Here is an 8894-nt window from a genome sequence, read left to right as displayed (position 1 = left end):
AGGAGGAGGAGGAGGAGCGTGGGGAAGGGCCCTCGGGAAATGTAGTCATGCCCCACATGCGGGGCAGCGCGGGGACCACAAGCTCCACAAGGCAGCGGGAGGGAGGAAGAGGAGGAGCTGGCAGAGAGGGAGGGGTCTCGCCCATCACCGCGTGGGAGCCGCGCCGGCGGCTGCGTGTCTGATAGAGGGGCAAATCAGCCTCGGAAGGTATCGGGGCGAGGGAGGACGCCCCCTTCCCCAGCTCCGCTCGGCCGTGGTTAGCTCCCCGCCCGCCTCCTGTGGCCTGCCCGGGAGGACGCTGCCTCCCCCCTCTCCCCGCCTCGGCTCCCTCCACTGATGTAACTCCCCTGAGCTGCTTGAATTTATCTCTGTGTCCCCCTTTTACTGTTTTTTTAAGGGGGGCGGGGGGCAGTCTGGGGTGTGCCACATCCTGGACGCGCCGCTGCCTGCTGTGCTCCAAGCGAATTCCTGAATATTTTCATCCCCCCGCTCCCGCCCAGCCTGGCAGTAGCCCCCAGGATTTGCTTATGGGGTGAGTCCGGCCATCAGAAACTACGGCCCTGCAGTTCTCCCGAAGGGAAGAGCATCCGTAGAGGGAAGCCAAGTGGAGGTGGCGCTCCTAGAGAATCGGGCCCCGGAGCTGATGCCCCGTCTGCCGGGAGATGACGCATTTTGAGAGAGCATCATCCAAGAGCATCTTCTCTCCCCGCCTCTCCTCCCCCTCTCCCAGCACTCAGCCTGCCAGAAGCAAATGCAACCTGACAGGGCTCGGCTATACCGCTGAAATATTTATATGTTCCCGCCTGGAAGTGCGGCAGCAGGATCCCAGATGTCCGGAGACTGTCACACACCCCGCACCTCACACACACACCCACAGACAAACACACACACACCCCTCCTCGCCCCCGCCCAGGCTGTGAGGGGGCCAGGCAGCCTGGGGTATTCCTGCCCAGAGGCTTCCAGTCCCATTGAGCCCCCGAACTGCTCCCGAGGAGGGTGGCCAGACCACGGCTGACGTGTCCGACAGCTCTCTGTCCCCACCCTGCACCTCTCCCGGGCGAGTGGGATCTGTGCCTCCATCCCTGATCGCCAGGATGGTGGCAGGGTAAGGTCCCTTCCTTGTATGCAGCAGGATCTGGGTGCAAGAACGCCCCAGGGTGGGGGTCCAGAGTGATGCTGTGCATCTGGGCAACGCCCCTGCCACCGCACTGGGGCAGTCACCCTAAGCAGTGTCACCTGTGACCCCCACACAGCCGTTCCAGGGCGGGGGCTGGGTGGGGACAGAACAGAGCAGGTTTAAGGGCTGTAGTAGGGGGAGGGCAGTGGAGGGGCTGGGGCGGAAGTAGAGTAGGTTTAGGAGCAGGGACAGGGACAGGGACAGGGACAGGGGCTTGAGCAGGGTCTGAGGCTTGAGCAGGGTCTGAGACATGGGCAGGGGCTGGAGCAGGGGCAGAGGTGGGCCAGAGAAGGGCAGGGACAAGGGGAGGTCAGGGACTGGGTAAGGGACGGGAGCAGGGGTTTGGATAGGGACAGGGGCGTGGGATGCGGCAGGAGCAGGAGCTGGGACCTGACAGGGGCAACAGCTGGGGTAGGAGAGTGGCTGGGGTAGGGTTAGGGGCAGGGACAAGGGCTGGGGCTCGGGCTGGGGCGGGAAGGGAAAGAAGCAGAGACTGGGGCAAGGGGTGGCGAAGGGAAGGGCTGATGCAGGGAAGGGAATGCCTGGGGCAGGGGCTGGAAAGGAAAGTCTTAGGATGGGGCAGGGGCTGGACCAGGACCACGAGAAGGGAAAGACTGCTGCAGGGGCTGGGACTGGGAAGGGAAGGGCCGGGGCAGGGGCAGGAAGTCGGGGGGCCGGGCAGAGCCGGGGGGGCCGGGCACGGCTGTGGGCCGGGCTGGGCGCACCCGGCGGGCTCCGGCTGCCACCGCCCCTGCCGCTCCCCCGCTCTGCCCCAGCCCTCCCTCAGTCCGTCCGCCCGCCCGTGGCTCCGTCCGGACACAGGTAGGGCTTCTCCTTCCCCGGGACGGAGCTGCCGGTGCCAGAGGGGCTGCCCCGGTACCTGGAGCGGGGGTGGAGGGTCCCCCACGCGGAGATGCGGATGAGTGTGGTAGTGGGAGCAGCGGGACGAGGCGGCTCCCGGTGCGGCATCACTCCGGGAAGCGGGGGGCGTGCACCCACCCACCCAAGTCCCCCGTGTCCACCCGTCCCCAGGGGTTCCTCCCGTGCGCTGCCACCGCCCCGGCTGGGCGGCTCTTCGAGGCTGCTTGGAGTTTTTCGGTCCCTGGCTCCCGGCTTTGGGATGCTCCCTGGCACTGCCGAAACAAGCCCGAAGTGCTGTCCCCACCTGGGGACAAGTAGGGGGTCTCCAAGGGGAGCGGCTTTCCAAACACCCCCACTCGCCACTGCAGGGAGGAGTGTGCGTGGGGAGGGGCGACGGCAGGGATGCTGCATGGCTTTTGGGAGGGAACATCCCATGAGGTCCCACCAGTGCCAGTCTGGTGGGTGTTCCTGACCCCCTGGCTACTGTTTTTTGGGTGTGAGCATCCACTGGGTCCCACCGGTTTCAGACTGTGGTCGTTTAAGAGTGCTGGGCGTGCTGGTCACCAAGCCCCACCAGTGCAATTACAGCCCCAGTGTATTTGCAGTGCCAGGGGGAGGAGGGGGTCCCAGGCCTCCAAACTTCCCCTGTGGCTGGGCTACTCATCTCCAGGGAGCCCGTTTCCCCAGCCAGGACTCTGTGTCCTTCCTCCAGAATTAGAATCATGGAATCACGGAATGGTTTGGGTTGGAAGGGACCTTAAAGACCATCTGATTCTAACCCCTCTTGCTATGGGCACGGGTGCCACCCACTAGATCACTGGGCTGGTTCCTCAGTGTGTACCTCGAGGGAGCACATGATGCCCTGCGCTGGGGTTGCTGACCCCTCCCTACTGGAGCCATCAGTCTTCATCAACCCTATTCCACATGGAGCTGGCTGGAGAGCTCAGTTTATTCAGATCCCGCCCCTGGGGCAGCATTTATGGCCCATCTCCTCCCCGGGGTCTGGGTGAGACCTTGCCGCAGCCCAGCCCTGTGCAGCATCTCCTCCAGCATCGGCTGTGCTGCAGAGTTGTCCCCACCCCACGTGGATGCTGCATGGCCCCCCGGGAACGCTGCAGGGTGTTCCCCTGGCCCTTTGTGCCCAGAGAAGCCAGGACAGGCGGGGCAGCTCAGCCCCAGGTGGCACGGGGCAGGTGCCCCGGGATTTGCAGGCCTCCAGCTGCAGGCGGTTCATGCTCCTCAGCCTTGTGAGAGGAGTGACATCTGTGCATCCTGAGGGATGCAGTAGAAAGGGAGCGGGTGGTCCTGGTGGGAGACACGCTGGACACTGCAGCCAGCACCTTGGGTGGGCTGAGATTTGGCCAGGGATCCCCACGGGTGGCGAGGATGGATAGCAGCCCCCAGTGCAGACTGTAAGGAAGCAGATGAGAGCCCCGTGGGAGGTGAAGAAAGCACCCAAAATCTCTGTGACCTGATCCGTGCTTTCTAGGAGCGTTTCCACAGTGGCCTGTGGGAAGATGCAAGAGGGGGAAATCCCTGTCTGAGCTTGATTTAAACGTCCAGGGCAGGTCCGTGCAGGGGCCAAAACTGCTGCCAGGCTGCTGGGGTGGGTCAAATGATGCTTGGCTCCCCGTGGAGAGCCCTGGATCCATGGGGCTGTGGTTAGTGGGTACCAGTATAACTCCCAGCACCTTTCCTTTTTCTTTACAGTGGCCCCCAGGAGAGCCTGGGTTTGTCTGGGGCCCTGCACAGGGAGGTTGGGCTGTTGCAGCCAGCCTTGCATGTATGGTGTCCCTGGATGGACCCATCACTCCCAGCCCAGGGCAAGGAGCATCCTTCATCCTCCTACCCTGTCCCAGCTCAGTGATGCTCATGCCCACTGGCACAGCCATGGGTTGAGGCTCCCACATTTCCACGTTGCAGAAATAGGTCCATTTTCATCAGGCTGGCAGGAAAGGTGGGTGCTGGCACCTCTCTGTCTGCCTGCAAGGGAGAAATGCTCCCCGTAACACAGAAATTCCCCCCTGTCCTCCCCAAGTGCCTGTTTTCTGTCAAGGAGGGAATAGGGGATTTTCCAGCTAGCTGGTTCCCCCTATTTTGGGGAAATCCCATCAAATTTGGCACACTGATCAATGGGGATCCTGTTGGAACTGTGGATAGTTGGCAGGTTCCTAAATGAAGCAAAGGCTCAGGAGTGCACAAATCAAGAGCTTCCCCTCCCCCCCCGCCCCCACAAAGCAGCAAAACAAAGTGCTTTAAATTTTCCACCTAATTTTTTTTTTTTTTCCTTTGGTGAACCCCAAACATTGTCCTGTTTGCTGGGCAGGCTTTGTGATGGGACATGTGGAAGAGAAATGCCATTCCCCAGGTGGGGGGCATGTGTTTCCAATCCCAGTTAGTCCAGTTAGTCAGCACTGGGGTCTCGTGGCACGTCCCCCTCCCCGACCTTGCCAGGGGAGTGGTGGCATCACATCCACCAACCTGGTGGGTGCACACAGTGGGGAAACTCAGCACTGACCAGAGGAGAAGAAAGGATCTGCATGGGGGGGGCAGCCAGGCAGCTTCTCCCAGGAAAGGGTTAAATCCTGGAGCTCCAGCTCTGGTATCCTATTGCTGGCTGCTTTGGGTAAAAGCTTTTCTGGCTCTGTTTCAAGGGCAGTGGCTGGAGGATGACTCATGAATCCCTGCCACCAAGGAGCAAACCTTCTTGTCCCCACTTTCCCAGCACAAGGTGATGATTTCCTGAAAATCCAAGAGCCCTGGAGGGCTCTGATCAGCTGGATTGGGAAAAGCTTCGTCTAGGACCTGCTTGTCCTTAGAGAATCCTCAGGGAATTGGGGTGATGACATCTGCAGCATGGGTGCTGGGTGATGCTGAAGCGCCTGTGTGGGTGTCGCTGGAATAGGAACCTGCTGTGGGGGGGCATCAGGACGCATTATCTGGAGGCTGCTTTTGCCCCATAACAGCCTGACTCTCCACCCTTTATTCCCCAGGGAAAGAGCCACCTATCCAGCTGCACCTCCACCTTCCCATCACTGCCAGATGTGCCTCCACGCCGCGCTGCGCGGGGAACCGACTCTGGGGGTAAGGAGGCAGGAATGACCCAACCGTGGGTCCACAGCTGTCCAGGGGACTCCTGTCTGATGGTGGTGTGTTCCTCCCTGCCACAGGTGACACAAGGCCTGGTGACAAGGCCATTCCAGAGCGGCTCTGTGCTTCCAAGTGGGGGTGTGTGACCACAGCAGGCACAGGGACACCACCACCATGGTGCAGGAACATCAGTGTAGGCGTGGGGACATCACCACCGTGTACATGGGGGGCATGAGGACACTGCTATGGGCACAGGGACACCACCATGGGCATGGGGACATAGTCACTGTGGGGACCACCATGGGGTATTGCCCTTTTATCCAGGCGATGTTGGGAAGCTGGATGATCTATGGTGAGGTCCCTGCTACCTGTTGTGCTCCTTAAAGGGGTAAAAATGAGGACTTTCGGTGATGACGGTGGGTGAGGGCATCCGGGGAACATCTCCTCCCTTTTTGTGCAGGCAGAAAAGGGAGGGCTTGGAAGAAGTGTTGAGGTTTCAGAGTGGAATTATTTCATGCCAGGCAGCCTAATCCATCTCTGGAGTGACCCTGCTCTGGGCAGGAGCTGGACCAGAGACCTTCAGAAATGCTCACTCGCTGTCCCTCTGGATTTGCTTAAAATATGGAAATGATTCCCTATTTAAAGGCTTTTACTGGATTGATTATGTCAAGGCAATGGTTAGGCCTCTCCATGGGTGTTTCCTCTTTGACTCAGTTTCCCCACCTGGAAAACATGTTTTTCTGGGGATTCCCGACGAAAATTTGGGGATTTTCCTAAAATTCCCCCTCGAGGACACGGGGATGGATGAGTTTCAAGGCCTTGAAACTGCCATGTGCCAGGGAGGTCTGGTTCCCCAGGGAAGGGGCAGGGGGACGCTGTGCCATGCTGGTGGGTGTTATACCTCATCCAGGGCTTCACCAGGCTCTGCTGGCCATCTGTGCTCCTCCATCCAAGAACTGGGGTGCAGTCCATACCCACATGCCACACGTCCCAGCCTGTGCATTCTCCATCCTTTCCCTGGGCTGCAGCGTTCCCCTTCCAAGCATTTCTGAGAGCTGTTGTGCCTGTCCTCATCAGCTCTCCCACCTCGGAGTTTTCTGAGTAGAGCTGACGATATCTGGTGAGACATTTATCCCTTGACAGCACGCAGGAGGAGTTTTCCAGCCCTTAAGCAAGGGAGGGAAGAAAGGATAAAACAAGACAACCCAGAAGAACAGGGGGTGGCACCAAATTTGCTGATCCTCTTGCTCCCCACGGCCTGTGGTGCAGAAGGAAAATGAGGCAGAGAGAGTTGGCTGCTTGTGGGTGGCCCCAGGAGCAGGACAAGGCTGTGTGTCCACTGGGCTTCCTGTGCCCACCAAGGACCTCTGAGTCTGAAAGAAACTTCAGCCTTTTGTGGAGCACGAAAACTTCAGAGGTTTTAAGAGCTCACCAGATGTGTTTTGTTTTTTTTTCAAGGACACACCAGCTGCCGTGTCTCCCTGCATAGGGCATGTAAGGCTTAGCTTGCTGGGACCTAAGTGCTTGTCCCCAAACCAGGCCTCCAGCAGGTACCCAAAGCCCCTGCACTTCCTCCTCTGCCCTCAGGGATGCTGGGAGCCCTCTGGGACCCCTGCTGGGTGTGCCTTTGCCTGAGGAGGGAGGAAAAGGTGAAGTCTCGAGCTTCCCCCCCTCGCCAACCGATTTGTCCTCTAGGAGATTAGTCCCTTCCCTGGCTTAGGGGGGGATTTGTGGCTGCTCCATCTGCTCGAGCCCAGCGGGTCAGCGGGTGCCAGGGAGGAGCAGCCAGAGCCCAGCTGCCGTTTCCTATCCCAGGGAAAGGGTTGCACCCTGTTTTGGGCATTTCTGGCTGTATCTGTTGGAAAGGAGCAAAAATCCCTGGAGCAGGTGAAAATCGTGCTTGAAGTGGGGTTTAAACCCAAGGGTGTTGATGGAGCTGATGAAAACCATGTGGAGCAACGGCAGGTGTTTTAAGCTGCTTTTTAGGCTGGTGGAAGGCACTGAGGATGCTTCAGGATCTCCCCTTTCATCCAGGAGAGTCCCAAGGAGATGACTTCCCTATAAATCCACTTACTTGAACTTTGGGAAAGCCGGCAGGCGAGTGGGGAGGAGAGCCTCTCAGTGTGGGCTTTCCCACTCTGCTGGGGCTCTGGGGGGGAAATGGGGGTGTTTGGTGGCTCACAAGCGCTTTCAGAGCCAGGTTTTCCCAAGGGGGAAAACTGGAAGGCAATAGAGGCGACCCAGGGCTCTCCCTTCTCCTGCTCCGTCACTCCCGTCTTGTCACCAGGCACCCGTTGAAGGTGGTGGGTAGCGAAGAGGCTGGAGGTGGGTTAGGGAAGAGCTGGTGACAAGTGGGCTTAGGGAGGCTGGATTTATAGGGATTGACTGAACTAGGTTTGTGGAAGTGGCGGGAGGGTGATGCTGGGGGCTGGGGCATTGCTCAGTGCCACCCGGCTCCCAGGGTGTGGGGGCTGTGGGGACACAAGAGCCCGTGCCCAGATCTCAGCTGAGAGCAGGTCTGATGTGCTGCTGGACCCAGGAATGCTCTCCTTGCCATGCTGCTTGCCTTTTGGTCGGGCATGGGGCCACATGGGACCCTGCCAGACCCCTCCCACCTCCCAGAAAGCACCAGTTTCTCTTCTAACCCGGCAGAAAATCACAAATAGGGGAGATTTGGGCAGCGTAGATGAGATGCTGAGATGCCAGCACTGTCCCCCTCCAGCTCACCCACCCCTGTGGAGCCCGGGAATGACCGGTTTCAGCCCCCCCCTGCCCCGGTCTCCGTTTTCCTTCCCTTGCTGTTTCACCCGGAATACCGATGGAGGCTGCCAGGTGTCAGCTCGGAAATCTTTTAACTTTACCTCGTCTCCCCAAATGGACAATGTCTCCGCTCATTAGGTACCCGCCCAGGGGGCAGATGTCAGCTCCGCTCATGGCTTTTCTCAGCTCATCTCAGCCCAGGCTCCTGACGGGGCTCCGGAGCGCTCAGGTCCCATCACGTCACCCCGGCTCTGCCCGCGGGGCCACCCGCTCCGCCTGCCCACCGGTGCCTCTTCCCCGACCCCCCTGCCCCGGCCTCACCGCCTCCCCCTCCTCAGCACTGGGGTTTTCAGGGATTTTTAGTTAAAAAGGCTGGAAAATCACAGGCACCAGCGGCACATGTGTGCGTGTGTGTGTGTGTGTGTGTGCGCAGAGCTGGAATTGGTTTTCCTTGCCCAGGCAGCGCCTGGGAGGAGAAGCCAGCCCTGAATCAGGTCTGCCCTTTGAGGCTGATGCATCCCGACAGCTTGTTCACTGGGACATTAAAATCATTGCCTCTGCCTGCGTAAAACACCCGGGAAGGCGGATGACGGGAACACAGGTCAGGGGAGGATCGTTCTCTCCCCTGCACCGCGAGCGGCGCTGCTGAAAGCCCCAAACAGCGGAACAAAGCAGATCCTGGCGCTGCGAGGGCTGCTGCCTCCTGAGTGGATGGAGGCGGGATCCTCTCCAGCGTGATGGGGGCTCACAGCCCCGGGGGGGAAACAATGCAGATGGAGCCGTCTCACTGATGTTCCCGTCCATAGGGTGTGCTATAGCTCAGGCTTCGGTGGGAGAACATCACTATCCCATCCTATCCTGTCCTATCCCCATCACCTCCCCATTCTATCCCATCCTATCCTGTCCTATCCCTATCCTATCACGTCCCAACCCCATCCCGTCCCCATTCCATCACATTTCATCCCATTCCAGCATTGCCATCCCATTCTCATTCCCACCTCACCTC

General features: G+C 59.6%; 1 protein-coding gene across 22 annotated transcripts in view; it reads left to right on the top strand.

Annotated features, from left to right (window-relative positions):
• Positions 1 to 183: 183 nt before the first annotated feature.
• PCBP3 (poly(rC) binding protein 3) overlaps positions 184 to 8894 on the top strand; it is a 54260-nt gene continuing 45549 nt past the window's right edge. For 20 of the 22 annotated variants that reach the window (XM_027903992.1, XM_027904008.1, XM_027904007.1 and 17 more), the window contains exons 1-2: positions 1891 to 1999; positions 5032 to 5122. The gene's annotated coding sequence lies outside the window, so the exon portion shown is untranslated. Of the gene's footprint in view, positions 208 to 1890; positions 2000 to 5031; positions 5123 to 5208; positions 5322 to 8894 lie in introns of those variants that run through there. The other 2 variants (XM_027903991.1, XM_027903990.1) reach the window with 2 other exon arrangements.

This window comes from Empidonax traillii, unplaced genomic scaffold, assembly GCF_003031625.1.
Source record: "Empidonax traillii isolate 1590-97213 ecotype Southwest subspecies unplaced genomic scaffold, ASM303162v1 scaffold1004:size452305, whole genome shotgun sequence".
Lineage (NCBI taxonomy): Eukaryota > Metazoa > Chordata > Aves > Passeriformes > Tyrannidae > Empidonax > Empidonax traillii.
The sequence above is the reverse complement of the archived record's forward strand: the minus strand, read 5'-3'. Positions and strand labels throughout refer to the sequence as shown.